This window comes from Dendrobates tinctorius, unplaced genomic scaffold, assembly GCF_039654945.1.
Source record: "Dendrobates tinctorius isolate UK_male_01 unplaced genomic scaffold, ASM3965494v1 ptg000214l, whole genome shotgun sequence".
Lineage (NCBI taxonomy): Eukaryota > Metazoa > Chordata > Amphibia > Anura > Dendrobatidae > Dendrobates > Dendrobates tinctorius.
Window position 1 is genome coordinate 11,055,529 of NW_027361881.1, and position 24,613 is coordinate 11,080,141.

The 24,613-nt window shown below is 47.7% G+C and overlaps 1 long non-coding RNA gene across 1 annotated transcript in view; it reads left to right on the plus strand.

Annotated features, from left to right (window-relative positions):
• The first annotated feature begins 323 nt into the window (after positions 1-323).
• The window catches only part of LOC141058680 (uncharacterized), a 154,476-nt gene continuing 130,186 nt past the window's right edge, over positions 324-24,613 (plus strand). Inside the window, exons 1-3 of the long non-coding RNA XR_012222273.1 lie at positions 324-450; positions 1,719-1,789; positions 1,890-1,971. This is a non-coding gene — a long non-coding RNA (uncharacterized lncRNA). The remainder of the gene's footprint in view (positions 451-1,718; positions 1,790-1,889; positions 1,972-24,613) is intronic.

The following is a 24,613-nucleotide window of genomic DNA, read 5'->3' on the forward strand; positions in this document are numbered from 1 at the left end:
ATTGATGGGCACTGATCAGACTGCATTGATGGGCACTGGTCAGGCTGCATTGATGGGCACTGGTCAGGCTGCATTGATGGGCACTGATCAGGCTGCATTGATGGGCACTGATCAGGCTGCATTGATGGGCACTGATCAGGCTGCATTGATGGGCACTGATCAGGCTGCATTGATGGGCACTGATCAGACTGCATTGATGGGCACTGATCAGACTGCATTGATGGGCACTGATCAGACTGCATTGATGGGCACTGATCAGGCTGCATTGATGGGCAGTGCAGTTTGTATGTCTCTGTGTGGGCAATGTTATTGCTAGTATATTGTTTTTGTAGTGCTGTATATATGTTGGTATTCTACTAATAGCAATTTTATATCCCTAGGAAACAATGATATCAAGAAAGAGAAAAAATTGACTCAAGTGTAGGATATTCGAAGAACCCCAAAAAATCAGTAAGTTTGTTGATTTAACTTTACTTCTTCATTTTTAATATTGTATTTGTTCCTATTTGGTTTTATTACTTCTAAATAAGATATGTGCAGTGTGCACAGGAATTTGTTCAGAATTTTTATAAAAACTATATTCCGGCCCTCCAATGGTCCGAGGGACCGTGATCTGGCCGCCTGTTTAAAAAGTTTGAGGACCCCTGCTCTAGAACATTGAAACTGCATTTCTGCCATAGAAAATGGGGAAAAGCGCTATATAATGTATATATGAACTATTCATCTGCAAAAATTGCTATGAAAAATACAGTAAGAAAAGAAGATACTTAGCGCATAAATTGACCAATATATGTGAGCCCAACTGCCACGTCAAGGCTTTTCATTTATGTTGGCACCTTCCATCTCTAGGAGGGGAAAGGGTGTGATAACTTTCGTTATGGTTTCCATTGTCCCTTTCATTCCGTTAATGTATTTTCCTGCTTTAGGATAATGAGCTACATCTGGGATTTGGATGCACTAATATTAATTATCCTATTAAATTCGGAGTTGATTGTTACGTGTAAGCACCCAGATCATTGGATCTCATTTAATCACAGTAAGAGCCTCGTCCGGTTTCCGTAACTTCCCGTAAGTTTTGTCCGGTGATTTATCTGATTTCCAATAGGTAATGAAGGGGCTGTGGGGCTTCTGGGAACTTAAGATTAGTCAATTTAATGTGGGTTGGCTGAATCCCATGGAGTGTGGATGGTCCCCGGACCTCGCTGGACCACCTCTGTCATCACTTGGTCCTGGACCCCATTCATCAGCTCCGGTTCCTATCCAGATTGGGCGACCTTTCATTATTCCTTCTCCGGAATCAGAGGCATAAAAATGTCTAGATTCTATAGGCATCGTCATGTAAGAACCCCCGAGTCTAGAGTCCCACCATGCCCTGGATAGTGGGGGCACATAGGACTCTCTGCTTCATAAAAGACGTCACAATGATACATGATTGCTGGATGTCTCATGATAAACTTTGCATTGGTTTGAAGATGCTAAAATTTGCATTGTAGGTTATAAGTGGTGCACTATTATTACTTAGGCAGTATAACGGTACTAGTACATGGGCAATGATATGGCAGCATTTTTTTTTTTTTTTTTTTGCATACATCCAAAATCAACTATTGAAAGCCCCAATGTAGTTTCCGGGGTGGTGTCATCCCTTGACCCAGCCATAATAAATGATGATTGTGAAAGTGCAGATGTCCCTAAAGAGCCGTTTCCCCTTATTGTTTCAGGTGTGTTTTCGGTGTTTGCGGCCCCCCCGGTAATGAATGGGGGACTCGTTAGCAGCACATTAATGACACAGGTAATGATCTCGGCTCGTGAATTAAACATGCATTACAGTTGGAGAAGTTTGTTACTAATTAATATTTAACACCTTCTCCCATGTTTGTACTGATCGTTAGAAACACAAAGGTGGAAGCTGCTCCGACCCGAACACAGCGGCCCCTAAATCACCGGAAATGCGGAGATCTCCGAGGCCTCCAGGTAATATCAGCCGGAAAGCTGTCTAATGGACTGCTAATTAATCTATTAGTGTTCCTTCATATATAGAGAGAGGAGACTGAAGACAAAGAGTGCAGAAAGTGTTATCTATGTATACAGCCGGTATAACAGCCACGACTGCTGGAACCAGGTGGCCGGCACTCAGGAGACACGCGTGAGAGTGTCTAGCGAGATGCAACAGGGAGTGTGCAGAGTACAAGAGTGTGCAGAGCATGGACACAGGGGCACGCAGGGTATAGGTCAGTACAGGGCAAGTGTACGGAAATACGGAGGCTTCAGGACAGTACAGGGCTTGTACACGGGGGTGCGCTAGATACTGGATAGTGCAAGTACACGGGAGCACGTATGGCGCGCACTGACAAACACGCCCGGGTGCGGGCAAAGCAAGGCGCGTGCAAGAGAGCACGCCAGAGTACAAGGTTAGGCAGAGCGCTGCTAGGGAGCACGTCAGAGTGTAAGGCAAGACAGAGGATGTGCAGAGAAGCACAACGGGAACATAGGACTAGAGCAGAGCATGAGGAGAGAAGCACGATAGGGCAAAGTACAGGAGCCAAGGGTGTGCTAGGAAGCACGGCAAGGCAGAGTGCAGGAACGGAGCATGTGCTAGGAAGCACGGCAAGTCAGAGTGCAGGAACGGAACATGTGCTAGGAAGCACGGCAAGGCAAGTGCAGGAACGGAGCATGTGCTAGGAAGCACGGCAAGGCAGAGTGCAGGAACGGAGCATGTGCTAGGAAGCACGGCAATGCAGAGTGCAGGAACGGAACATGTGCTACGAAGCACGGCAAGGCAAGTGCAGGAACAGAGCATGTGCTAGGAAGCACGGCAAGGCAGAGTGCAGGAACAGAGCATGTGCTAGGAAGCACGGCAAGGCAGAGTGCAGGAACGGAGCATGTGCTAGGGATCACGGCAAGGCAGAATGCAGGAACGGAGCATGTGCTAGGAAGCATAGCAAGGCAGAGTGCAGGAATGGAGCATGTGCTAGGAAGCACCGCAAGGCAGAGTGCAGGAATGGAGCATGTGCTAGGAAGCACGGCAAGGCAGAGTGCAGGAACGGAGCATGTGCTAGGAAGCACGGCAAGGCAGAGTGCAGGAACGGAGCATGTGCTAGGAAGCACGGCAAGGCAGAGTGCAGGAACGGAGCATGTGCTAGGAAGCACGGCAAGGCAGAGTGCAGGAACGGAGCATGTGCTAGGAAGCACGGCAAGGCAGAGTGCAGGAACGGAGCATGTGCTAGGAAGCACGGCAAGGCAGAGTGCAGGAACGGAGCATGTGCTAGGAAGCACGGCAAGGCAGAGTGCAGGAACGGAGCATGTGCTAGGAAGCACGGCAAGGCAGAGTGCAGGAACGGAGCATGTGCTAGGAAGCACGGCAAGGCAGAGTGCAGGAACGGAGCATGTGCTAGGAAGCACGGCAAGGCAGAGTGCAGGAACGGAGCATGTGCTAGGAAGCACGGCAAGGCAGAGTGCAGGAACGGAGCATGTGCTAGGAAGCACGGCAAGGCAGAGTGCAGGAACGGAGCATGTGCTAGGAAGCACGGCAAGGCAGAGTGCAGGAACGGAGCATGTGCTAGGAAGCACGGCAAGGCAGAGTGCAGGAACGGAGCATGTGCTAGGAAGCATGGCAAGGCAAGTGCAGTAACAGAGCATGTGCTAGGAAGCACGGCAAGGCAATTGCAGGAACGGAGCATGTGCTAGGAAGCACGGCAAGGCAGAGTGCAGGAACGGAGCATGTGCTAGAAAGCACGGCAAGGCAGAGTGCAGGAACGGAGCATGTGCTAGGAAGCACGGCAAGGCAGAGTGCAGGAACGGAGCATGTGCTAGGAAGCACGGCAAGGTAGAGTGCAGGAACGGAGCATGTGCTAGGAAGCACGGCAAGGCAGAGTGCAGGAACGGAGCATGTGCTAGGAAGCACGGCAAGGCAGAGTGCAGGAACGGAGCATGTGCTAGGAAGCACGGCAAGGCAGAGTGCAGGAACGGAGCATGTGCTAGGAAGCACGGCAAGGCAGAGTGCAGGAACGGAGCATGTGCTAGGAAGCACGGCAAGGCAGAGTGCAGGAACGGAGCATGTGCTAGGAAGCACGGCAAGGCAGAGTGCAGGAACGGAGCATGTGCTAGGAAGCACGGCAAGGCAGAGTGCAGGAACGGAGCATGTGCTAGGAAGCACGGCAAGGCAGAGTGCAGGAACGGAGCATGTGCTAGGAAGCACGGCAAGGCAGAGTGCAGGAACGGAGCATGTGCTAGGAAGCACGGCAAGGCAGAGTGCAGGAACGGAGCATGTGCTAGGAAGCACGGCAAGGCAGAGTGCAGGAACGGAGCATGTGCTAGGAAGCACGGCAAGGCAGAGTGCAGGAACGGAGCATGTGCTAGGAAGCACGGCAAGGCAGAGTGCAGGAACGGAACATGTGCTAGGAAGCACGGCAAGGCAGAGTGCAGGAACGGAGCATGTGCTAGGAAGCACGGCAAGGCAGAGTGCAGGAATGGAGCATGTGCTAGGAAGCACGGCAAGGCAAGTGCAGTAACAGAGCATGTGCTAGGAAGCACGGCAAGGCAAGTGCAGGAACGGAGCATGTGCTAGGAAGCACGGCAAGGCAGAGTGCAGGAACGGAGCATGTGCTAGGAAGCACGGCAAGGCAGAGTGCAGGAACGGAGCATGTGCTAGGAAGCACGGCAAGGCAGAGTGCAGGAACGGAACATGTGCTAGGAAGCACGGCAAGGCAGAGTGCAGGAACGGAGCATGTGCTAGGAAGCACGGCAAGGCAGAGTGCAGGAATGGAGCATGTGCTAGGAAGCACGGCAAGGCAAGTGCAGTAACAGAGCATGTGGTAGGAAGCACGGCAAGGCAGAGTGCAGGAACGGAGCATGTGCTAGGAAGCACGGCAAGGCAGAGTGCAGGAACGGAGCATGTGCTAGGAAGCACGGCAAGGCAGAGTGCAGGAACGGAACATGTGCTAGGAAGCACGGCAAGGCAGAGTGCAGGAACAGAGCACAAGCCAGAGGACCCGAATACAGAGCGCAGCCAAGCAAGGACCTAACAGACCAAGCCAGGAAGCACAACAATAATCAGGCACCTCCCATAGGAAGAGGTAGCCTGATATAGGACATGAGCACTGACACTTCCGGAGTCAGGTCCTCCAGGACCATAGAGATGACGAGGCTGCAGTCAGAGCCGAGAAAAGCGCGCATGCGCACTAGCAACATTGTGCAGCCAAGGGACTAGGTGCGAGAGGTGCGCCTGCTCAGCTGACGGGACCCCCGGAGCGGTCGCGGCACTGGAAGTGGTGATGTCAAGTGTGGGGGCGTGACTGGCGGCGTGACAGTAATTATATATGTACAGCCGGTATAACCTGAGCATCTCCTGTATATAATGATATATGTACAGCTGGTATAACCTGGGTATCTCTTGTATATAATTATATATGTACAGCTGGTATAACCTTGGCATCTCCTGTATATAATTATATATGTACAGCTGGTATAACCTGGGCATCTCCTGTATATAATTATATATGTACAGCTGGTATAACCTGGGCATCTCCTGTATATAATTATATATGTACAGCCGGTATAACCTGGGCATCTCCTGTATATAATGATATATGTACAGCTGGTATAACCTGGGCATCTCCCGTATATAATTATATATGTACAGCTGGTATAACCTGGGTATCTCCCGTGTATAATTATATATGTACAGCTGGTATAACCTGGGCATCTCCTGTGTATAATTTTATATATGTACAGCTGGTATAACCTGGGCATCTCCTGTATATAATTATATATGTACAGCTGGTATAACCTGGGCATCTCCTGTATATAATGATATATGTGCAGCAGGTATAAGTTATAGTGACGCTGACCATGCTGGTATAACCTGGGCATCCTCTGATGCTGATAGATGTGATATCACACAGGACGGTGTCTGTACTAGCTCTGGGTGGGTTGGATGGCCCCTCGGAGTGCGGCTTGGTTCAGACTATATGTACTTTGCTCATTTCATCGTTAATCGCTGGAGGTTCCGCAGGTTCCGCGGAATCTTCGGCCTACAGTAATGCACATGTCGGGGCCGTACATGGCTGCGGCTGGTCGTGTCTCGGTGAATGCCTGCTGAAGAGCTTTATCCTTGGACTGTTACACTTGCTGAATCCATTCCAGGCTGAATTTTTACAAAAGTGGACTTAATTGAATTAACTATTTATTAACAGCTGGCTGGTCACCGCCATTCTTCTGTTTTTGCCTTTGAAGTTTGTTTTTTATATATATATATTTTTTTTATGTAAACTCATTCTTCGCTGCCTGAAACCCCCTGGGCTATAAATCTACATGAAAGCGTAAAAAAATAAATAAATAAATAACAACACATTTCCCTTTTGGGAATTTCTTCCCGCTTTTTGAACTTTGCTCGTCTCTGGAATCTTCTAATTGACGAGCCTTTGATTACGGAGGTTACAAAGCATTGTTTAATGGCCACTTTGAATGTGAAATTACCAATTGTCCATAAATTATAAATGATCCCGGCTGACAAGATGAGAAGTTTTATGTATCCGGCTGCACCTGTCGCTGACGATTACGGTCTCTGTGTCTGAAATACAAGCAGGTGTCTCATAATGTCGGACCTTTCATTGAACTTGGCCGGGTTTGTTCTAACCTGTTCAGTGTCCCTACGGCTCTGGGACAATGAAAATACCGCCAAATAGTTCTCCTGTGCTATACCGTAATATTGAGATAGTCTTCCTTTGAATCCTAGCTAGAAGAATGCCCCATATCATGGAGTCTCATTGAGCAAGACCTCTTCATAAAACCTTAGATGTGGCCCAATGGGCCAGTACCATCTGTACCACCAATCTGCAGGGAATTCAAGAGCCTAAAAAAATACAAAAAAAATTGACCGAAGTTTGTTTACTCTTAAATACTCAAACAGAACCAATGAATGGGCTTCTAAGTAATCCAAGGACTCTGGTGGCCTTCTAAAATAGACCTCTGGGGTCAAAAATCATCCAAAGAAGGAAGTATTGTACATATTTTTTTTTTTTCAATTTTTGAGCAATGTGCAGTGGTGGAGTTTTTTCATTGACTTTGATTGGAAATATTATGTCAAAAAAACCTCCCTCGTAGTTGTAAGATGAAAGAAACGATCGGATAAACAACACCGAGGAGATGTATCAACCCTACAACTCAACGTCTGACCAATTAACCAGCCTTGAAACATGATTGGTTAAAAATGGTGGTGAGCCAGAAATTCATCTACCGATGAGCGTGTTTCAGGGTTTTTGCTCCTCATCAGTGTGGAGCAGAAAATAGATCTCTGAAGGCAACACACTTGAGGGAACTTGGTGGAAATAATGGTTCTCCTTCAAGAAATCTGCTGAGTCTTATAAGCACTGTTTCATGGGAAAAAAGCAAATTAGCTCCATCACAGAACAAAAGACACTATCTCACAAATACCACCTGAGATGTAGCCGCCCTGTAAGTAAATCTCTGACTAGTTAAACAGCCTTGCAATGTGATCTGGACTATATTATGAGCCAGAATCTCATCTAGAGACAGCTTGTTTCGGGGTTTTTGCCCCTCATCAGTGTAGAGCAAATAATGGATACCTGAGTGTGATGCTCTTGATGGAACCTGGTGGAAATAATGGTTCTCCAGCTGAGGAGTCTTGTAGGCAGAGGTTCACAGGAGATCCAGCACAGACCAAAAGAAACTATCTTGCAAGCACCTTGGAGAGGTATCTACCCTACAAGTCAATGTCTGACCCTGACACAGCTTGTTTGTGGATGAGTCCCTGATAAGGCTGCAAGGGTCCGACTTATAAGATGGCGGCTTCTACTAGGACATCCTTTCTTTCATCGAAAGAGAGCAAGCTTTCCCACATTTCTTGTATCGCCTGCAGGACTCTCCACTCTGCCGATCTCTAAGGAGAACCTATGCTTTCCCCACATTTGGTTATTTGTGATGACAGCTCTCTATCGGTCTGTATTATGGAGGTGCAGACACTTTGTTTCGTCTTATGGTGCCTCCTTTGGCAGTGGCGTTGCTTGAAGGTCCCAATGGAAAACGTTCAACGAGGCCTCCATTGTTGGGTTTCGCATGTGGTCTTTTGGACCTCCCGCTCAACCTCCAGTGCCTGCTTCTCCTGCCCATGGGGTGCGGCGCTAAGCAATGGGCAGATAGCGGTCTACAATCGGCCGGATACAATGGGAATCAGATACAATTGGGAATCCGGCATCAATCGTGGTGGGAATGTTGTAACGTTGCCTATTCTGGTCGGAGCCGTGTCCTGGCAGCGGGATGATTTCTTCTCCATTTTCACGCCGCCAGGAATTGAGTTCTCATTCGTTCACAAGCTTTCCTTTAACCAAGCTCTTAAGAACACTAAAAATATATGTAAGGTCGTGACACGTTGATGATTTTATGGAGAGCGGAGAATGTCAGCCCGGAGCTGGTGACGCTGAGGAGCGGGAGGCAGACCTAAAACGTGCAGTGATCTGAGAGACGCCGGTGTCAAGGACACAGCAAATTCACTTTCGCTGGGCTTTATGACTCCACCGCCGGCTCATTTGTGTGGAAAATACAAATAAAATGATTATATTAGTATTAATTCACATCAGGCCTGGCGTCCTGCGCCTCGGGGCTGTTCCCTGTTTAGGCGGCTGGATTCTTGCTTTGCCTGGTAATTTTATAATCCTTTTTCCCGTTGCCAGTTCCATCTCTACATCTCGTCACAGCGAATCGTTAGCTCGAGGAGCCTTTTATTAAGGGGTCGGTAACGTCATTACGTTCTGAAGCGAATCGCTAGAAATAATGTAAAAAGTATGATCTTAAAGGGCCAGCGCAGGCAAAGACCGGCGCTGTAGAAAAGCTTACAAGGCTCCTTCAGGACCATGGACAGCGGTCGCAGAGAAGACTGTCTTCGGAGGATTTGGCTCGTCAATGAACCCTCCGTTCATTCTAATGGACACATTGTAATCCTTCATTTCGCCTCTGCTGAGAATATAAATACTTGCTGCCAGGATTTAGGACCTTGATGTGCAGAAGAAGGGCTCCACAGAATCTCATAGACATGTCGAGCATCGGGGATCGGGTTTAAGGATGTCCACCCGCTTCTCCCAACATCCGCTGTATATGAATGACAGAAGTCAGAAAGCATTGTATGGAGCAGGCTCATGCCCCGAGCCTGCGGTATTCCCGGAAGGTACCAGCTGTTACTGCAGCAACTGGAGCTAGCTCTGGTTGCAGCAGCTTAACCCCTCAGATGCTGAGTTGAACTGTCATCACATCATTTAAGTGGTTTGACAGATGTGAAGCCCATTTTGTCACCCTTATAGGACCCCTCACAAATACAATCCCTGGGTACCCATTGGATGGTTGTTATGGCAGATGGGGGCCCAATTTGTACCATTCTTATGGGGCCACTGGTCTAGACAGCTAACCACTCTGTCCACTGCTCAGTCCATCCCTGGGCAAATCTAATCTTTGACCACACCGATCAGGGGATGAATATACAGGCCAGGATGGGGGACATTATACCAAGAAAGGGGTCCAGGATGGGAGGCATTGATATATAATGGGGCCTAGAATGGGAGGACATTATTAAATTAAAAGTCCAGGATAGGGAAAATTATGCCAAGATGGGTCCCAGGATGGGGGACATTGTACCATGTAGGGGCCAGGATGGGGGACATTGTACCATGTAGGGGCCAGGATGGGGGACATTGTACCATGTAGGGGCCAGGATGGGGGACATTGTACCATGTAGGGGCCAGGATGGGGGACATTGTACCATGTAGGGGCCAGGATGGGGGACATTGTACCATGTAGGGGCCAGGATGGGGGACATTGTACCATGTAGGGGCCAGGATGGGGGACATTGTACCTTGTAGGGGCCAGGATGGGGGACATTGTACCATGTAGGGGCCAGGATGGGGGACAATGTACCATGTAGGGGCCAGGATGGGGGACAATGTACCATGTAGGGGCCAGGATGGGGGACAATGTACCATGTAGGGGCCAGGATGGGGGACATTGTACCATGTAGGGGCCAGGATGGGGGACATTGTACCATGTAGGGGCCAGGATGGGGGACATTGTACCATGTAGGGGCCAGGATGGGGGACATTGTACCATGTAGGGGCCAGGATTCGGGACATTGTACCATGTAGGGGCCAGGATGGGGGACATTGTACCATGTAGGGGCCAGGATGGGGGACAATGTACCATGCAGGGGCCAGGATGGGGGACATTGTACCATGTAGGGGCCAGGATGGGGGACATTGTACCATGTAGGAGTCAGGATGGGGGACAATGTACCATGGTGGGGCCAGGATGGGGGACAATGTACCATGTAGGGGCCAGGATGGGGGACAATGTACCATGTAGGGGCCAGGATGGGGGACAATGTACCATGTAGGGGCCAGGATGGGGGACAATGTACCATGCAGGGGCCAGGATGGGGGACATTGTACCATGTAGGGGCCAGGATGGGGGACATTGTACCATGTAGGGGCCAGGATGGGGGACATTGTACCATATAGGGGCCAGGATGGGGGACATTCTTAACTAAGAAGATCAGGATGTTGACATTATCACATGGGGGATGAAGACACATGTCTTTATAAGGTCTAGAACGCTATAAGGGCCCATACATCTGGCCAACGTGGAGGTGGGGACCCAGTTCCAAATTTGCTTATTGGGGTTTATTGGTCTCTAGTTATGCCACTGACCCCCTAGCATACCTCAGGTCTCAGACACATCTATCTATTATCTATCTATCTGTTATATATCTATAATCTATCTCTTATCTGTCCATCTATCAGTGCTCGATACCTCACAGCTCTGCCTTCTTCCTTCCCTGTGATAACATATATCCAGGATATCCTGGTTTGCACTTTATGCCCCCAGGGTGGCTGGGTCGGCTAGATACGAGTTGCATACTAAAAGACTTGGCTCCCATGTATAATTGATGGCGTGCCGGCAGCGCTGCAGTGCAGGTGTACTGCGCAGATATTCCGGCTCCTTCACACCTGTATTGCAGGGCGGCCAGCTGTGCAGAACTTAGGAAATATCATATGTTGAATGATGTTCCGTACCGATGCCAGTAACTCGATGCGGAAGTGCACAGGAGGCCGCGCCGGTCTGCGCTCTGTTATTTATTATTGCTTTGCAGGTGAAATGTAAAACCAGAGCACAGCACTGAAATCCCATCTCCTCTGATCTACAATTGTGTCCAAATTTGATCATCCAACAACAAGAAGTATGTGCAAAGTCCCGGAATCTTATAGAATAAAGAGGGCCTCTTTGCGAATTTCTCTGTGCCATAGGAACCTCCTGGGAAGCAGAGCTCCCCATACTCCTCATGGCCATGACGCTGAGCCCCTTTACCCTGAGTCACATTGAGGAGGGAAAATGGGATGTGGATGGGCCATGGCCTGTCAGAAAGAAGGTTAAGTTATGCAAAGACATTGAGAAAGGAAAAGGTAAAGAACTTCCAACATGGACCATTCATGGCAACTTTCCTCTAATACATGGGTAGCTCCTGGTCAAAGGGGAGACCTCTTGGACTCCTAGAAGATTTGGAAAATATCTGGACACTGCTCCTGGAAGAAGTCTGCAAACGTTTTCAAATGTAGACCATAAGTGTATCCTGACCATAGGATTCTGCCATGGTCACTGCTGCTCTTCTAGACCCAGGGCTACGGTCCATTCATGGAACCTACTGGGATTATGGACCATCAAAGAAGTTCAGAGAGACTGGTTGTGTACAGCAGTGGTGATTTCCATTCATTGCACTAGTTGGTCTCAAGGTTGTTGGTCAACAAGGAAGAGTAGTTAGGACAAATGTTCAAGGTAGGCCAGAGTGGTTAGGCTATGGAGTTGGCAATGACAAGTACATGAGGTTATTTCAGACATGTGTTGGCATCCCAAAAAAACAATATAACAGACAGACTAGTTGTAGTCAAGAATAGATAGTTACATACCTAATTACTGATGTACAGAGAGAAATATTCAGAACATACAAGTCCTGCAGGAATGTCCTGACGCACGTCACAGCCAATTCACACATCCACAAGACTCTTTGCAAGGCCACCAATTGCCATTTTGATAGATTGGGGGACGCCTGCACGGAGCCATACACTAGCCCACACGCCACCCAGCTTTTTCAAACACTTTATAGATACACTTCAGGCACTCTGCAGCCATAGAGTGACACAACAATCTTGAAGAGGGATGTACTTTCCCTCTTCGAGGTAGTGGATACGTTTGGAACAGTAAGTAACACATTTATTACATTTTAGATTTAATATTTGAAAAAAAGATACAGTGATTACCAAGTTACAAAATGATGAAATAACAAAAAGGAACTTGACGTAAAGCTTAAATAAAGATTTTACGTTTAAATTGGGGAGCGATTCTTTGCAGAGGAGAAATTATGACAGGTCTACAATTCATGTTGTATCTTCTGGGTCTGACAATGAGGTTTTCTGAATGAAATATTATAAAGGGCGCCATTCGTGCCCCTCACTCCTTCGCTTTGTCAGGTGAGTGGAGCATGGATACTTGTACGCAAGGCAAGATGTTTTGTCTAGATTATCATGTATGTGTATATATATATATATATATACAGTATATATATGGTGGGTGCTCTGTGATGGAAGCCGGAACGTGTTTTAATCAGCAGATATACTGCTGATGGTTTTGTTTTACATTGGGGAGGCTTCCAGGTGACTTGGTGAGATGGGTGGGACCAGTCACCTACAAACCCACCCAGGGGCGTGTGTCTGAATGCCCAAAGTAAAGCCTGTGTGTGTGTATGGCTGGGTGTGTAAAAGGATCTGTAGTGAGGTCATGACCATGTGATCCATACCTCATCTGTGAGTGTGGTTGTGTACCATATAATGTGCCTGAGGTCTGGTCACATGGGGGAGAGTGCATGGACCTAATTGGTTCATGTGGAAGGTGCTAGACGGCCTAGGTGTTGGAAGGTGTGCTACCTTCCTGAAGAGCACGTGGTAGGCTTTGGACCTGGTGAGGCCGGTGTGTTGGGAGTAGGATGGGATCCCTGAATAGCACCTGGTGAGGCCTGTGTGTTGGGAGATCCTGGGAGTAGGATCGGATCCCTGAAGAGCACATGCTGAGGCCCTGGATCTGGTGAGGCCGGTGTGTTGGGAGATCCTCGCAGTAGGATCGGATCCCTGAATAGCGCCCGGTGAGGTCTGTGTGTTGGACGGTCCCAGGAGGGGACAGACATCCTGAATAGCACCCAGAGTGGCCATGTGTGAGCAGTCTGTGACGGCCTGTGTTGGGGGAGCTACTGACCTTCTGCGGGTCTGGACTATCTGGAGTGCCCTGGTCACAAGGACTGTGATCCCAGCAAGGCAGCTTCCCCAGGAGAGAGGACTAACAAAGAGTCGGCATCTGGAGCAGGAGCTCCTGAGAGGTAACCCTAGACATGGGGAAATAACTGTTAGTGCTTGTGATGTTCCATGGAGGTTACTGAACTGTTCAGCGTGCGGTCTCCCGCGGCAAGTGGACAAAGTGAGAAGTCTAGTGTGTTTAGGGACTGCGAATTAAAGCCATATCCTGTAGTGCTCTGGACTGTGAGTTAGGTCTGTGATGTGCAACATGACCCACGGTGCGGTTTATGACGTGTAAATAAACTGCATTGGACTGTGTGCCTCAATATCGCAGCCAAGTGAGTGTCCCCCAACACTAACAGTGAGCGCTACCTTACAATATATATATATATATTAGTTCTTAAAAAACTGAAGAATTTGTATAAAATATTTTAATTTGGGTTGTCCTCTTCCCAGACCCAGAACTTTTTTTACATATTATTTGCATGTCTAGCAGTGGATTTTTTTTTTCTGTGTGTGGGGAAATGTGTTTTAATTGTAAAAGCCAATTCTGATGTTTTGATTTATTGGATTTACTGTAATTGTAGTGTAATACTATGACCGGCATATTGCCATGCACACTTTCGCTATCCTAAACGCACCAAACATGACTATAGTATGTCCACAATCCGGGTTGATATCACATTTCTGTAGTCTGCCAAGGTTAAAAAAAAATTCCTGGAACTCGAACCCACAGAAGCGAATATGTCCCCTGATCACAGAAATATCGGTGGATGGTATTTCCATTGCCATGTGATGTCCCTGGTACTGACTGGAGACGTCCGGTCTGACAATGGCCAATTTATTCCCCTATATATTATTGATGACATTAAATGTTTATTCTTCCAGAATTTTTCAGATGCAAGTAATTTAAGAATACACAGAGGAGGACGCTTCAGTGAGGTTGAACTTTAATGTATCTGACTCATAAGTCATAACCACTGTGAGGTAGCGCTGTCATCTAAGCAGGGGATCACTCGCTTGCAGCCACAAATACCAGATCCGGCTCGGATTTTCCATCAAATCAATACAGTCCTTGCGGTTTATTCACCATCATAAACCATCACAGCAACAGACAGTTCACTTAACAGTATAATCCGCATAGCGTCCATTACAGAGTTTCCCTCTGTTAGCAATGTCCTATAGTCATATAGGCTATGCAGTATTCAATGTGCAGGCTTCCTAGCCCCAAGTTATCTCACCCACGTCCGGGTAACCTCACGGTTCCTTTATCATGCAGCCGACATTCATTCCCTCCAGGGAACTAACAGGTGCTGGCAGCCATTACACACAGCCACTCCACACGTGCCGTCAGACAGGAAGCTCCATCTCAGCCAGACCTTCCGCACTTGACCAACCAGGTCCCAGCATTCACCCCTTGTGACTCACCCTGGCCACATTATATCGTTCATAGCCACGCCCACTTGGTCACATGACTCTGACCTCATCACAGGTCCTTCAGGCATTTTCACACTCTTTACAACTGTGCTTTAAACACACCCCCTGGGTGGGTTTGTAGGTAACCAGGCCCCCCCAACTCTCTAGTTACCTGGAGACTTCTCCCTCATAGACAGAAGCGCGACAGCCGGAACCAAGAGGGACGGCTCGAAGGACAGCAAGGCTATGGGAGACAGACGGAACTAAAGGAACTAGAGCAGGAGTTCCTGGGCGGGAAGGAGGAGCAATAGAAGCAGCAGGGAAAGGTACAGAGAGACTGGCGGAGAGGCTCATACACAACCAACAGAAAGGGAAGACACTGGGGAACGCACGGACAGAGCAGGGCAAAGGCAGGCAAGGAGGACGGCACAGGAACAAGGACAGAGGTGGAACAAACGGCTGACAAGGAATGCACGTGAAGTGAGAACTACAGCGGAACTGTAGCGGCCAGAAAGGTGCAGAGGTACCACACGATCACCAGGCGCCCTCCTCATAGGGAGGACGCCTGAAATATCCTAGAGCCAGGAAGTACATCCTCCAGCCCCGCCCCTCAGCGACGCCCCCCACCAGAGGAAGAGAGAGGGAGGACGCGCGCCCGCGACCTAAGGCCGGCACGTATGCCTGCAGCAGGGCGGAAGGCAGAGTGGGCGTGCACATGGACGGGGGCGTGCAGGTGAGGAGACGCTGCAGCGGGCGCCGCTGAAGGGGCATCGGCAGTCACGGCCGCAATATCACACCTTGTTCTTGCTCTTACTTGAGTCTACTGTCTGGCCGGAGTCTGACCCACTCAGCGTCTCAAAGGAACTAATGTCTCTCAGCCTCGTACGGCCCGTCGAACTGCCACTCACTGACATTCTTTGGCCACCTGCCCTGTCACTTTTTGGTGGAACCCTTCGGGTCCTTACATCTTGTTGAGTTGGAGGCGGCTGCCACCTGGTATTCCGTACTTCATTAATTCACCGGCGGTCCAGCCTCAACTGCTCAATTTCTTGCAGGTACCCCACTCGATACTCCACGAGCATTCGAAAGTCTCTCAGGCTCTCCACGAACCAACCACCTTGATGGGAATCCTACCCACTTCACTGGACATCTGGTCTTCATCATCAGGAGGGATCCTCACCCTCACCACACCGGAGATATTCACAAGGTCTTGCATTACCTTCCCGGATCTTCCAATGACTCTTCCAATCAGAGCTTTGGGTACCGGAACCACATCTTTCCGCAAACCCCGCCGATCCATAGCCTCCCTTGCTAACTCTAGGCGTCGAGCAGCCTTCATATTACTCCACCTGACCAGCTGTTTGGCGTGGAGACATTGTAGATGCATCTCTTTCAGGACAGCTACTCGGTTTGATGTATCTTCTCTGGCTGATACTATCACCAACTGCCGAGTCTCAGGTGCCCAGTGCACCTTACACGCTTTGACTGCCACTTTGAAAGCCTCTTGCATGTCTTCTGGTACATCTATCACCAACTGGAAGGTCGTGGCCTTGCTCTCTTCCTGGACTGAAGGCTCTAGCTTTACCACGGACACTTCCCTCACTACCATTGACCCGACCGGGTGACTGTCTTCTTCAGTTCTTTGCTCACCAACTTCAGGAGATCTCATCTCTTCACTACCCTCTGCCAAGACGGGTACCAGCAGTTCCATCTTGCTATCACTCGGACCCGGCTGCTCTACATCTCCGTCCAAGCTCTTCTGCCGCAGAAGACCTTTTACTACTCCTCTGAGTTCTTCCATCTCTTCCCTAAGGGTGTTGTTCACGCTGTGCCACGTTGACAGGTGACCTCTGACCTTCAGGACTTCTTCCTCGAGCTCCTCCACTCTGTGCTTGGCCGTTTGTCTCATCACTCTTTCTCGTTCGAGATGTTCCTTCACTGTCTCTTTTTTTTTAACCGTATCTCCTGCTCTTGTTCTCTTTTGGCCAGCATGTGTTGCACCACTATTTCTTTAATTATATCGTCAAAGGGTACCCCTGGGTTAGTCCCATCAGTTGAGCCCCCGTTACCCTCTGTCCGTGTTTCTACTTCCGTTATCTTCTCGATCAGGTTCCTATCAGTCCTGTCACGAGTTTGTCAGCACAGCACTAGATTCTGTCCTAGTGGTGGCTACTGGCAACAACACGTCACAGTCACACCACATCGTATGGTGAACTCCCAAGGCACTCTCTATCCGTGTGTCAGCGCTGTTCTTTTTGTTTACCACACCCTTCTCATTCATACTGTGGTACCCTTCACGTGACGTCAGGTCAGTAAATTCGTCCGACGCCATTCTTTCTCCGGTCGCCCCTACGTCTGGCCTGTCCACATTGGGGGGCGTCAGCGTCTCAGTGTCTGCTATCCCCACAGCAGAAACGTCTCTACCCTCCTGCCCCACATCATCAAATATGACAAAGTCCTGGCGCCTCTCAAAGGTATGTACTATGTTTGGTGGCATACTACCACCTTGGCACTCCCCCTTTGTCATCTCAATCAGGACTCTGTCCACCTTATAATTCACAATGACCCCGTGGACGCAGCGAAACTCTGACGTTTTTCTTGGTCAGAGATAAAACGAGCGGAGTTCCTGTCAGTCACCTCTTTTCCCACTGACCCAGGTCAGTACCACACGAACACCTGTCCGTTACCTGTGTCGGCCACACAGGTCCTCGGTTACCTCTTATCCACAGAGGCACCCTACAGCAATCCACAGTCTTTCTCACTGACCCCGGTCAGTACAACACGGTTTTCACGACCGTCACCTGCTGGCCGCGCAGGTTCTCAAACCCCTCTACCGCAGAGGTATCCTAGCAAACACCAGTCTCTTTCTCCTGGGGAAACGGCCGCACTGGGCTCACCGATCCGGACAGTGCCTTACTCACTAGGCCGCCCCATGGTTCCAGAACCACAGCCGGACAGTGGCTTCCCCAATCATCAGCCTTCCTGGCTCAGCGTTGCCAGCACTGCAACATACGCTTTTTTTTTTAAACCGTTGCCCTTAGCAACCGACTTTGCAGTCCTCTTCCATTGCTCCCAGCAACAAGGCTACAACAATGCCCATAGCTTTCTCCACCAAATGTGAGGTAGCGCTGTCATCTAAGTAGGGGATCACTCGCTTGCAGCCACAAATACCAGATCTGGCACAGATTTTCCATCAAATCAATACAGTCCTTGCGGTTTATTCACCATCATAAACCATCACAGCAACAAACAGTTCACTTAACAGCATAATCAGCATAGCATCCATTACAGAGTTTCCCTCTGTTAGCAATGTCCTATAGTCATATAGGCTATGCAGTATTCAATGTGCAGGCTTCCTAGCCCCAAGTTATCTCACCCACGTCCGGGTAACCTCATGGTTCCTTTATCATGCAGCCGACATTCCTTCCCTCCAGGGAACTAACAGGTGCTGGCAGCCATTACACACAGCCACTCCACACGTGCCGTCAGACAGGAAGCTCCATCTCAGCCGGACCTTCCACACTGGACCAACCAGGTCCCAGCATTCACCCCTTGTGACTCACCCTGGCCACATTATATCGTTCATAGCCACGCCCACTGGGTCACATGACTCTGACCTCATCACAGGGCCTTCAGGCATTTTCACACTCTTTACAACTGTGCTTTAAACACACCCCCTGGGTGGGTTTGTAGGTAACCAGGCCCCCCCAACTCTCTAGTTACCTGGAGACTTCTCCCTCATATATTAACTCAGCACCTCACCAATGTCCTTGCTGATCACACATACACAAGTCTCCATCTCAAAGCCACCCACTTTGAGATACATAACGGCCACTCAACACTCTGCCATTCATCCCTTCTCCTGGGACCTCCACACAGCGCCCCCTAGCGGACACAGTGGTTACTACACCACACCACCCATATCAAAACATCCCTCTCACATGCTTTACCTTAGCAAAAGAACCTAAGAATTTGGGTCTGGAAGTAAAGCATGAGCATTCTTGTTCCTCGTGAGCATACGAAGGGCTCAGTTACCAAAATGTTGGGGAGGTGCCCATCTTCTACGAGGGGGTGGAGCGTGGGGCATGGAAGGGCGCCACTCTCTTCTTTCCCACTTTGATATTTCATGTAAACCCAGAACTCACCCAATTCCTTGTGCACAAAAATTTCATAACTGAGCTGACACCTTTGGGTATCATTTCGTAAAAAGGCAAATTTTGGACTCAAGGACTACACGTTTGCTGGGATAATTGGGATTTGGCTATAATGAGATGTAAATAGCCTGCTAACGAGTCACTGCAACAGTGGAAAAGTCATTCCTTCTCCGACTGCTGATATCCCTTGGCGAAGCAGCTCCACTTTGCAGGGAGCAGGGGTCAGTGCGCTTTTTCTCCGGTTGGTTGGAACACATTTGCTGACCAGCTTGCAATCAGTTCCAGGCCCTCTGGCAACACAAGTCTAAGGCTATTACAGGCTCACGCATTGACCTGGCCTTCCTGGGATTAGAATTTCCTAGGCACCAATTCCGTATTTCCAATTTTGGTCCCTGAAATGAATCACATCCTTCATTTTTGCGCTTTCCTCTTTATATTTTATTTTGACACCAGGCGACTCGACGCTAACACCGGCCTCCAAAATCCCCTCTCTTCCGCGCTGCGGCAGCGGCGTTCCTTAGGATTTGAGTAAACAAAATTTGTCATCCGATTTGGCAGCAAACGTTGCAGAAGGCAGAATCTGCCTGCGCCCCTGAGGGGGGACCAGACCAGATTGCAATTCATGAAGAGGGACTCACTAAAGAGCATGAATTCACCCGAAATTAGTCATTTATCAAGAAGCAAATAACCTCCAGCGAGAAGAACAGGGAACGGATCAGTTCTTCAAAGGGTTTTCGAACGACTTTTAAATAACACCATTTTCAAATGCAAATAGGAAAAAAAAAATATTTAAAGGGATTTTTTAATTATTTTTTTTAAGAACGTTTAGAGCAAATTTTCAATAATTGCTTTCTTAAATGCAACATTTTACATTGGAATTATTCTTAGAGGATTCGGAAAAGGGAACTGTCAGCCTCCATTGATTACTTCATTCAACGCCGGCTCCAGGGCTTCCGTGCCGGGTGAAATAGGAATAGATGATGGAAGCAGGCATTCCGAGGCTGCCGCGCGCCCACTTTACATCTAGACCATGCTGTATTATGAATAGGATTGGAAACATTAGCCACTAGAGCTCACATTTCACTTTTAAAATTGAGCCCATGAAACTTTATAGATTAATTTAAAAAGAGTTTATAATTGAATTTTTTTATCTTGTTTTTGCTTTCATCTGTGTCTTTCCTTAAAAATAATACATTTTGAATTGGTGCAATTCCCACATTGGCCACTAGAGCTCACGCTTCCTGTTTAGAAACGCTCACTTTTCGGCTGTGTTGTAAAGACTGAATGTTACAATATATCTTTAATTTTGTAGTTATCATTGCACACATAGAATATGTCCTCCATGAGATCTGTTAGATTTAAGTATCCCATGGGAAATACAACTGAGTTTTTTTTTTTTTGCTAAATTGCCTTTAAATAGGGTAATTTTCTACAGGAAATTGGGGGACAATGATTAGATCTGAACCTTCAGGCGAAGTTTCACTGGTGCTCTAGAGGGTCCTGATTGGAAGAGTCTTTTTATTAGTGGGTGACATTAAACCAACTAAATACAAGGTCTATTGTGCTGCCGGAGTCTAGATAGGCAGGGTTACACAACGGTCAGCAGCAGTAAGGGAAGAAAATATTCAGAAATTCTGCCCTTTTTAATTGTGTGGAGCACCATGAACCAGAAGATCCTGTTTGAGGATGCCGGTTCCAGATGTTTCCATACTCCTTAATTTAGTACGCATTGATTTTTGGACGCTAAGTTCTAACATCATCTACAGTATATCGGCTTCATTATTGGACGGATTTCCTTTATATAGTCATAAAATCCCTCCAACAACAACACGCCTCCTGAAAACGCGAAACGTGCGAAACGTGCGCTGGGGTGGCGGGGACATTTCAGGTCACCATTTAAATTGCAGTTAGTAGCCTATTTAGTGCTCTGTTCTCTATACAGTTATGTCGACTTTGGCCATTTATCTTCTCACTCTGCAGTTCCTCACTTGGCCTCATTGAGTGAGCACTAGGCATTACTATTTTTCATGCTGGTTTGTTTTGACCTCTATAGTATTGCTATTACCTTTTTCTCTCATTTAGTTAGCTTCACTAGTGGTTTGGTGCTTATGTATCACCACTTTATTGAATGTTACTGATATCATTGATTTTGCAATTTGCCCTTTTTCACGCTTGCTGCCTATTTACATGAGGTATTTGTAATTTCTGCAGTTAGATGTTTGTTATCACCACTATAAGTAATATTGCTTTAGCACTTTTGCACTTTTCTTATGATTATTATTGCCCATTTTATGAGGTCATTTAAATTTTTGTGAAAAACTTTATTGCTTATTTGTATGCATGTTGCATTTTTATTGGTGACCTGTGTACAGCAGCATTTTATTATTTTTTTTTATTTTTATATGTGTTATTTAATAAAATTACACGTTTTAAGGATTATACTCTATAGTGGTGGTTTATTTTCCTCCGTAACATGTGTTTGAATCTTTGAAAGAGTTTTTGTCCTAATTTATTTAATTTGGGACCTTTTTGTGTAAAACATCTAGCCTAACTGACAGCTTCTCAGTGTCCCTCCTCCCTGCTGCTGACTCTTTACCCACGCTGCCTGATTGTCAGCTCCTCAGGGTCCATCCTCTCTGCTGTTGCTGAATCTTTACACTGCTTGGCGGATTGACAGCTCCCCAGTGTCCCCCCTCTCCACTACTGCTCACCTGCTGAATCTTCACCCACCTAGCATGATTGACAGCTCCTGAGTGTCTGTCCACCCTTATGCTTAATGTCTGTTCATTTATTCTGACGGACAGTTCCTTAATGCCCCTCCTCCCTGCTCCACATAGCCGAACAAAACCTTGCACCTGCCCAGGTACATCGCCAGCTCGCACAGGTACCCTTAGCTCTACTCTACTGCGTGCAGAGCCTAAAACCCAACTGGGCATGCGCTGGCACACGTCTTCCCGGCTCCTGCTTGCCAAAAACAATTTGCCCATATTGTTTTGTTACCTGCCAGTGGAATTAAACTCCTCTTCTGCGGTTTATGAAGCAGGAAACAAAACAATGTGGGTGAAATGGTTTTGGCAAGCAGGAGCCGGAAAGACATGTGACCAGTGGGTTTTAGGCTCTGCCTGCAGTAGAGTAGGGCTAAGTGCACCTGCGCAAACTGGCGATGTCCCTGCTCAGGTGCGAGCTGGCGATGTCCCTGCGCAGGTGCGAGCTGGCGATGTCCCTGCGCAGGTGCGAGCTGGTGATGTCCCTATGCAGGTGCGAGCTGGCGATGTCCCTGCGCAGGTGCGAGCTGGCGATGTCCCTGCGCAGGTGCGAGCTGGCGATGTCCCTGCGCAGGTGCGAGCTGGCGATGTCCCTTCGCAGGTGCGAGCTGGCGATGTCCCTGCGCAGGTGCGAGTTTTCGTTTGGCTACTTGGAAGGCGCAGGATACAATCACAGTGGGAGGATGGCATTTAGCAGGGGTGGAAGACGCCCATTGGACAGGACTGTCCAAATTTGCATACCTCGCACTTCAGTGTTTTTTTTGGAGGGGAGTCAAGACATGACATATAACTTTTGGGAATGAAGCCCCGGCGTTGAGGAAGGTGGCAGTATTGGTTCGTACATGAAAATGACGGTGACAGGTTCTCTTTACTTTGCATTAACAAAAAAAGTCTTCTCTTTGCAGTAAACGAGGTTTTTTTTCCCAGTTGACAATTGAGTTTTTGCTAAAAATGAAAGAAGCAGACAAGCAGCCAGTGTACATCAAGGGCGGCCATGGCTGAGAGGCTTTCAGATGAATGTCACATGGGGGTTAACCACAGAAAGATATGACATCTGACCGCGCGTGTACAGCACTTGGGGTCACGCAGAGACGTGGAAGGGGCCACACTTCAAAAGCTACATAATAATAAGCAGAACATGGTCCAGAGCGTTAAGTACACCAGAGGTAGGGCTGACATATTTCACTCAACGTCAAGCTGCACGCAAGGCCATTGCCTGGTCACCGGGCTCGTGATTCGCGCCAACCCACGCAAGGAATTCCGAAATAGCAATATCTGGTGGAGGAGACGACGAGCCGTGCCTGTCATCTCACGTTCCTTCAGGAGCCCACTGTTTGTTTTCACACATGACCAAAGCTATGATGATGCAGAATGGGAGCGGACAGCTGCGATTGCCAGACACGCCTGCCGGAGAAGATCGCCTCCACCACTACTTAGATGTGACATTTTCCAGGACTACGGGATCCTTTGGTGTAAGACACAATATAATGTCAGAGAGGGTCAAAATGCAGGAAAGAAAAAGTAATTTCATGGTTTCCCAGAGAAGGCAAATGTCAGTGTTGGAAAATGTGACATTGTCAAGAAAGTAACAAAAAGAAGATGGAAACGATTGCGGGGATTAAAATGTAACTTAAGGATATTGATACCTTTTACTTACATTTGGGTATTTTTTGCTAATAATAGGATTTCATTAAAAATGTTGGCATGTTTTGGATTCTACATCCTCTATGTGTCACAGTACATAGCAGACTGCAGAATTAGTTACTCTTGGAACCCTTGTCTCTTTTCTCCTGAAACATGTTCTCGGCGGATTTAACACCACATCAAAGTTGAGCTCTGTCTGAGGCCTGGTGGGCTGTGGGGGTCTGGATTGAGTGATCTGACTCCGTGCAGTGACATTCATTCCATTATTCATACATTCTACTGATAACTGTATTATTCATTCCATTATCCCTTTATTTATTCCATCATTCACACTATCATTTAATCATTTATTCTCTCATTAATGCAAACATTCATTCATTCTTTCCTCCAGTCATTCCATCATGTATTCCATAATTCATTCATTCCATCATACATTGTGTCATTCATTGCATTATTCCATATTTGTCCCATCATTCCATAATTTATTTATTAACTTCCATCATACATTCTATCCTTTATGCCATAATTCATTCCATCATTCATCATTCATTCCATCATCCATTCATGCATTCTATCACCCCATCATTTTATAATTCATCCCATCACTCATTCCTCCATTCATGCCATCCTTAAAGGGGTTTTCTCAGTAACAAAAAGTTCATTTTATTTACTAGATCTTGGAATAATAATAAGAAGATCCACAATGTAAAGGGATTAAAAAAAATGTTCCTGTGCTGAGACAATCTTGCAAATGTGCTCCTGCCTTGTACTGCCTTGTGTCTGACCATACGGGACCTGGTCTGATCATACCACATCTCCTGGGCAGGGGAGGAAATAATAGAGTATACAGACATCACAGCACGGGATCACAAATGATTCTTTCTCTGAGGTAAAACATTTAACTGCCTGTTTTTTAAAAAAAATGTTTTACCTAAAAGAAAAAATCATCTGTGACTCCCTGCTGTGATGTCTGTATACTCTTTTCCTCCCCTGCTGTAACAACCCTGCTGGCATCACTGCATGGCCTCCCATCCCCCGCACACCAACTTACTTTCTGCTTCAAGCCATGCTGTGAATTCTGTCTGTTGCCAGCTCTGTGCCTCTGCTCTCCATGTTTCCAGACTGTGTGTATAGGGGAGCGGCGCCTGAACTCTCTGGTTCTTATGCAGTCAGGGTGCACCTATGTAATATGTCCCTTACCAATCACCTAGAGCCCTTGACTATTTAGTTTCGCCACTCCCACTGAAACATGGCCTGTGTCTCTGTCTAAACTCAGTTAGCTCCTTGCTGCTGAGCT